Below are 8145 nucleotides of genomic sequence, written 5' to 3' on the forward strand. Positions count from 1 at the left end.
CTGCTGAACAGCTGGCTAGGCCACAATTCCAACTAAGATCTTAAATGACTGCAGCTTACAGTCCAAACATGAATCAGTGATGATTTACATATAATAAAGTACTCTACATACACACATGCACAGCCTGCAAAAGTCTGCCACAGCAAGACTTACTTTGGAGTCCTACATCCTTTTTCAGGTGCTGCAGTGCAGAGGAGACAAACTGACTGAGGAGAATCTGAAGTGAGAAAGGCAAGAAAGCCCTAGAAGCAGGATCCAAACTTGGCATACACTGATATTGTTAACACTGAAGAAACATCATGAAACAGGTCCGAATCTTTTCCCCCAAGCACTTATGAAGAGGGGTGTTTTTTTCCCCCTACATCTGTAGAACAGATAGGCCTGAGCTGAAGAAAACAGACTCAGATTACAGATCAGGAACACCTTTCAAAACAGAAGATAAACACATGTTTTAGATTGCTTAGCAGGGCTATCAAGTCTCTCACGTTTTAAATCTTTAAGAATCTGTTAAACAAACCTCTATTAGAGGCGACAATACACATCGTAAAGCTAGGAGGCTAGATTACATGGTCCCTTAAGGCACCTTCCAAAATAAGGTTTTATTATTGTAGTTGGCCCACTGAGACATCTTCTTTTGCCTTTTTTCTTTGAATTCATGTTCTGGTCAGGATCTGGTCAAGCAGTAGATGAGACTGTCACTCCAAGCAAGTGATGGAGAAGGTACCAGTATACCATGTACTGTGTCAAGGAGAAGAGCACATTGACACAAGACACATTGAAACAACAACCAAGCATCATACTGCAGAGACAACTGCAGTGCACAAGCATTTCCAATTGCTGTTACTGTATTGCCACTCTTTCAGCTTAACAAATTTAAGCCCAAAGAGTTCTCCCTTAATAGGAAGGGAAAGAAGAGTACACATTCCACAAAACCTCCTTGTCTGGAAACCCAAGGCTGACCATCAAGAAGAAATAAACTGATAAGCTTTATCCAGAAAGGAATTATAAACAACATCTCATTCACTGGCAAAACAGGTGGAAGATATTTATGGGAGGAGGAGAGCTCCCAGAGAAAACCTCAGCTTATGAAGCTTACTATCTATACAATTGATGTAGCTCTTAAATCATTGTGTGTGCCAGAAAACAGGAAAACAGGAAAAGAGGAACCCCCCCCCCACCCCCCCCAAAGCAATTAAAGTACCTTAAGAATCATTTCAATTGACACATCATGATAGGAAGAGCTTGAAATTATCATCATCTTCAGTTCCTGGTTCATGAGTTACCACAAATAACAAGTTTTAAAATACATAGTGGCAGCCATGTAGATTCTTTTATTACAGAACTATTAAGAGGGTTGAATCACACTTGAGAGCTCCAGCAAGAAGCGCAAAGAAACTGTATTCAAACACCAAATTCTGGAATTTTAGCTACTGTAACGCAGCTAAGAGGCCCTTGACATGCTGTACCCCAATAAGGAAGCCAAAACTTCTAGATCACCTACCTTGAGCAGAAGCAGATTGCAAACTTTCAACAGTTCACCACAACCATGTTCCACCACAGAAAGAAGTAACCACCACTAGCCAAACTAGCACTGTTTTGAGAATCACAATTCTGAATATCCTTCCCTTTTCTCTCTCACCCCTGCATCTGCTCAGCACTACATTAGCTGTTAGCTATCATATCTGATTAAAATGTGGGCATGAAAAAGAAAGGGTGGGATACTTATTAACTGAAACTATTAAGCTACCATATTCACTTGGGCAACCTTCACCGATCCACAGCACTCTTCAGAGAGTCAGAAGCGTGGATGTATAAGCCATCTACAATTCAAGTAATTACAGAAATACAAAGGAATTTATATTAAACTTAAATAGATTAAGGCTACAAAGTAAAGAGAGTACATTTAAGATTCCACAAGTTTAGGCTTAGGCATTTTTGAGATTAAGTCTATTTCTTTCCACCCTAGACGTTAAATGCATCTGAAAACAATGGCTAATACATTGCTGTAATTCTAGGAACGCATTAGAATACTCCACTGAGAGTTTGTTGTCAGAACACAACATCCAATTTCAACCTAATTTAGCCTAGGGGAAGGGGAGGGTGAGGTAGCACCACAGGGAATAAACTTACTCTAGTTGCACCTCAGACAGCTTTAGACTTCCTAACACTAAGAAAGCAGGAAATGTACAAAGCCTTACATACATTACCAGAACTGTTTAACACTTAACAGAAAAAAAAAACCAAACACTAAAAACTGTCATAAGCCACATGGCCTATGATGTTTATTAAATCCTAGCGTGCTGAGCTGTAAAGCAACACGCAAGTACTAGAGTCATATAAAAGGTTTAAATGGAATCACTTAAGTGTGTGACTTCACGCCTGTGAACACAGAAATAGCTCAAATTGCTGCAAGAACAGAAGCTAGCTGATCAGAGAATCTAATAAGCATTATGTTACTGTTTAAGAAAGCCACAATCACCACCTTAAAACAGACAAATCCTTTCTAGATTAAGAGCAGAGTGATAATTCTAATGATACAACTAATGCTACCAGGGACAGCTAAAACTGAAAACATACTATGGGATCTAGGCACATCACTTCTCTACAAAACATGGGAAATGAAGTCTTAAGACCTTTAGTACTGAAAACAATGAGTGGGACTTAACCATGACTGTTTATTGTTATTAATGGTGTTTTCCTTTAATAGAGGTAGTCCTTTAATAGAGATAGTCAAGTGAGGTACTTTTCACAGATCTATTAGGTTTCAGTTCCTTTTAAGAATCATTTTGAAATTTAGACAAACAGCCACTAAAGCAGATGATGTCATTACATTTGCATTGCTAGTCGGCAGTTACATCACGTCCACCATTCAAGTCATACAACTATTTACTCAGTGCTTAGGCACATCATCTTCCTGCTAAACCACTAATAAAGACCTAACAAAACATACTGCAGAGACGATGCCTTTCATAACAGCATTAGGGATTCTATATACGAACACTTCATATCCAGTGCTGAACAGTGTAAGATTCTGCTTTCACTAAGGCAGTTTAATAATACTTTGGCAGAACAAAGACAGTACTACAGCTACCAAAGTTTGTAAAAATTGTTAGTTTTGTTCAGTAACCTGGAATCTCTCCAGGAGAGCAAGTTAGGATATTACACTGAGATGCTAACATCAGGTACATCAGTGTCCTCTCCACATAGGTCCAGCTACAAACCAGCAGAATGCAGTGTTCTCCGAACTCTTCAACACCAGATCCATTAGCAGGTCATGCTCAAGAAGCATAAATTCACTGACTTTGACTTGCATAACAATACAGTGAAGTTTCACTCCTCCTTAGTTTCTCATGATAAAGTCAATTTCATCTTAGCTTGCACATTTCACAACAGCAACAAATAAGACTTAGTAAACCAGAAACTCAAATACCACTTGCTGAAAAGCTCAAAATCATGAGAAAAATCAGAGCACGCAGCAACTTACTACTCAAAGATAGTACTGGTGGATTTAGCTCTGAGTAGCAGTCACATTTATAATAAAGTTTGTACGTGTATTTATCACATTGGCAAACTGCAGAGCTCTGCAGAAGAAATAAGAGGAAGCAATCGTTCCCCAGTTCTAAATGACTTGAAAGCACTTCTGTAAAAAACAAAGAAAAAATTTATTTAAGAGCACCACTTGTTAACAAAACCAGCCAAAGCTAAGCATAATCTTAAAGCACTCTGCAAACAGGAATCTAACAGTGGAATTTAACTAGTCTCAGTCCAAACAAAAGTCTAGTTGCTACTTCAGCCACTGTTTTACCTGCACAATTACTCTTCATTTACTCTACTTCTGGGCAAAGGTTACAACCCTCAAATCAGCATTCACCTCAAAACAAAAACAAAAGAACCTTTCACTGTTTCTGAGCACACAAGAACCCCTACTCCCTCCCTAAAGGATGAACACTGAGCATCATATGAAAAACACCTGAGATGTTCCACTGCACCTTGCTCACCACAAGGGAGCAAAGGAGAAAGCCATCTGTTCCTATCCCTTCAGATTGAGCTTGTATTGATTTCTGTGAGGCTGAACCATGTCAGAGCAACACCTCTAAATCACCAGATTCTAAAGCAGTGAATTTGCAGTCAGCTCAAGGCTTCCCAGCAAGCAGAGAAAAAGTTTTATGATTCCAGAACACCAGTCTGACAGCAGTGTAACAGGGCCTGGAAAGGAGGGGTCAGCAGCATTCCAGGAAGATGCTAATTTCAATCAGCACCTCCCCTTCAGACACATATTTCTTCCAGTGAAGGGTTAAGAGATGTCACAGGATCTCATGATTTTGGTTCTGTCTCTGCCCAACATATCCCAAGCCTTTTTTAGGCCTAACAACTCCAGCTCTCCTACCACTGCTCCTAACCTTCTCAGACAGGGACCCCCAGGGACTTTACAGCACCTGCCAGCAACAGGGGAGCATGGGCAGATCAGTTTTTATCAATTCCTCATGCAGCTTTTTTGTTATGACTCCCCACACACACCACCTACTGAGCTTCAAAACCAAACTCATTCTTAAGATGTAGTAAGAAGGTTCAGATTTTGTATTTTTTTTTACTATGAGGATGGTAGAATACCAGAACAGGTTGCCCAGGGGGTCGTAGATGTGCTACCCCTGGAAACATTCAAGGCCTAGATGTAGTTCTAGGCAAACTGATCTAGTCAAAGATGTCTCTGCTCATTGCAGAGGGGGTGGACTAGATGGCCTCTAAAGGTCCCTTCCAACCCAAACTACTCTATGATTCTGTTTTAACGGTGTATTTGCATCACAGCTTGATGTGGATGCATTCTTATTTATCTCACACTTGAAGGCGAAGAACATACTGGCTTGACTCTCCAGTCACCTCTTTCTTTCCTCCACAGAAAGCACATTTTCATATGAGTGCCTCACTCATCAACAGGCAAGCTTCCCACTTTTATCCAATCACTTCTATTGATTTTTTGAGATAATCTTGCAGTAGCCAAGTGTTAGAAACAAGCTGCATTCTCCTCTTCACAACAGAGACTAGATCTCAAATTCTCACGTGTTTAGAAATCCACCAGAGTAGCTGAATTTCTTTGCATCTTTGACTTACCACTATTAAAGATGCACTAAATTCTGAGACAGGGAATCCTGAGCTATTCACAAGCAAGCCCTGGAACCGAGTGCAGAGTGCTGGTCAGTGAACCACGAACAGTTACAAGGAACATTCAAAGCTAACACATTAACAGAAAGTACAAAGTTCCCATGACAGCTGCTCAAACAAGGATGTTTCCTCCAAAAATATTAGTAAGCTGTATTTAAGTCCATTTGCTCAGGCTTGCAGAGGTGTCAGCACAGGTACTTCTTCGGACGGGAAGGAAAACTAAGGAGTTGAAATACAAGGATAAACAATGTTTTACTTAAGCTAGTTATTTTGATTCTTAGTTACTGAGGCAAGACAGCAGTGTAATTCCCTAGTCTGTGTATTGAGGGTGCCATGGGTCTGAACACTGCACTGCCAAGACACAGGTCACAGTAGGTACCACCATTTCTTGACTACAAAGCTAGACCACCCCTGCTCACAGCAAACCACAGAAGGCTGGTATCATCTCCAAGACTAGCCACAAGACTGTAAAGAAACCAAGTATGTGGGGTCCGACCCAGCACAGGCCACCCACAGACATACAGGGGAACTGTAGCGAGCAACCCTTCACCCCATTTACCTTAGTGCAGACTGTCCTTAGACCAGACAACTGGACAGGAATTTAGTCCATTCTCTAGATACCTGATTAGGAAAACCAAGTCCTTGCAGGCCAGCTCTAGGACTTAAGTTTCTTGCAATGATAAGGTAAACATCAGTGCATCACTAGAATATCTAGTAAAGAAAGACAATTACACTAGTTCCCTCTTCTAGGGAGCAGAGCAAGGGTAAGGAAAGCTGGAACACAATTCAGCAGGTAAGTTCTTCTAGCTAGCAAAATAAATTATTTTAACTACTAGTGTTTTGATGCTACATAATACACCATACACCAGCCTCAGGTAATTAAGAGCTTCCTGGCAGTAAACACCCTGACACAGACATAGCAGTCTAACATTCTTCCACTACATAAATTAAGATTCTTCCCCTGGATCAAGTCACTTGATCAGTAAAATGCTTAGTGGAAAGCAAGTCACAGAACAGTTACTGGAGGAAGTTAAGTGGAGTTATCAGGGTGAGGGAAGGGGTTGATGTCATGTTTCATTTTCACTGTACCCCATCCTTATTTTCCCTGTTCATTTCACAGTGGCTTCAAGATTTCCCAGGCTGCAGCATTCCAAAGACTGAATTAGTGTATGGGCTAGCCATCAAGCAAGGCTCACCGACCACTTGAACAAAACAGACTTGTATTCACCTAAAATTCTATTTACAAGCCTATTAAAGTGAAGATACAGGATTTAACCAGTAGGGACATTCAAGGACCATCACAATATTTTGCAAACATTTTTAAGGGTACTAAAATAGGAAAAATATGGTCATTTATATCTATTGCAAGAAAGTCTCCCCACAGAAGCAGGAAATACATCTCTCCCTACTCATCATGCTGCTTCCCAATTCATTTTTAAGGAGTTTTACACTCCATCCTAACTTCCCAACACAGTATTTCAGTTAGTCAACATCATCTTTGAAGGCAGTATAAAGATTTGGATTTTCAGAACACCATGCCTGTCTGACAAATGTAACTGATTTTTAAGAGTTTCCACAATCTGCCTGAATTGTATAATTGCATGCAGCTGAACTTAATTTAGAACTAATCTAAATAACAGCCTCTTTCTTCCCACATGACACACCTAAAGATGTATTTAGGCATTAACTGATACAGACTATAACTGCTGCCACCCTCAGGTTTAAGTAGTCACATGTTCTTGAAACAACATTCCCCCCTTTTCAGACACTTTCAGAGAAGCAGTTTGAAGATTCTGGTGTGCCACAAGAAAGAGTAATTTTAGTGATACGTGGCAGACTAAACACAGCTACTGTACACACACAAATATTCAGCGTTTAGTTTTCAATAAGCTTAACACTTAAGTCACACAGGACTCCAGATTCAAGTCCAGAGCTAATCCTTTTTCCACCTGACAATGATTAAGCAATTATAAGACTTTACTTACAATCAGGTCAAAATCTTCTGCGTTTGTTTATTCCTACAAGGAAACAGGCATTACTGATTCATTTCTAGGCTTCCAAGACAAAAATTAGTAGAGCTGCTCAGTTTACTCTGTAGTAACTTGGCAATCTACAGAATTTTCTTCCACAGGTGGCAACCTGCAGCAGAAGCCACATCTGGCTTAGAATCAGAGCCAAGCTTAAGGCAAAAAAACAAAAAACAGTCCGTGGAGTCCAGGCTACTAAGATCCAGACGAAGGAGCATAGTTTAGAATACTGTACAGGCTAGGCTCAGCACCGAAATGCAGTCTGCCTGGACTCTGTTCCTCAGAGCAAGTTATCTTGCTCATAGCACACACAGCACTACAAGGGTGGCATGATAAGAGAAAGAGTCATGCTTCCCCTTCTCATCAGAGCATGGCTTCACATCTTTTTCAAGATACTTTAGCACCAGAAAACCACAAACAGCAAGGCATATGCAGCAGCATACATTATGTCAAGCAAGTTCTCTTTCCAAAAGTCCACTCTGGCAAAGATGCCTTACGTGCTGTAGACAACACAATTTAGTTTACTCTGGAGCACTCAACACCATCAATTCTGTTCTTCTAGAAGGCTCAGATGTACATATAAGCATGGTCTACTATCCACCACTAACCTTTATATTGTGCTCCAGCACATTCACAGGACTGTCCGTGAGGCATTCTTTAGGCCAGCAAGAAACCAGTGTGTTTCCTGCACTTGGTGATGAGCAATGGCTAACTGCAGGCACTCTGAGTGCACACCAGCCCTCCCCAAACACCCCGTGAGAGTGAGGATGCAGTGAGCTCTCTTCTCAACGCTGCACCACAGGGTCTGGTCGGAACCTGACCACACTGACTCCGCGTACCCAACCTGGGGTTACATGAAGGGCAACACTGCACTGAGCACTTGTGGTAGAGGAGCGAGACAGAAAGCGGGTGTCAACGAGACGGCGGGTACCGCCCGCTGCCGCGGACGGAGGTGCCA

This window comes from Nestor notabilis, unplaced genomic scaffold, assembly GCF_000696875.1.
Source record: "Nestor notabilis isolate BGI_N333 unplaced genomic scaffold, ASM69687v1 scaffold32245, whole genome shotgun sequence".
Lineage (NCBI taxonomy): Eukaryota > Metazoa > Chordata > Aves > Psittaciformes > Psittacidae > Nestor > Nestor notabilis.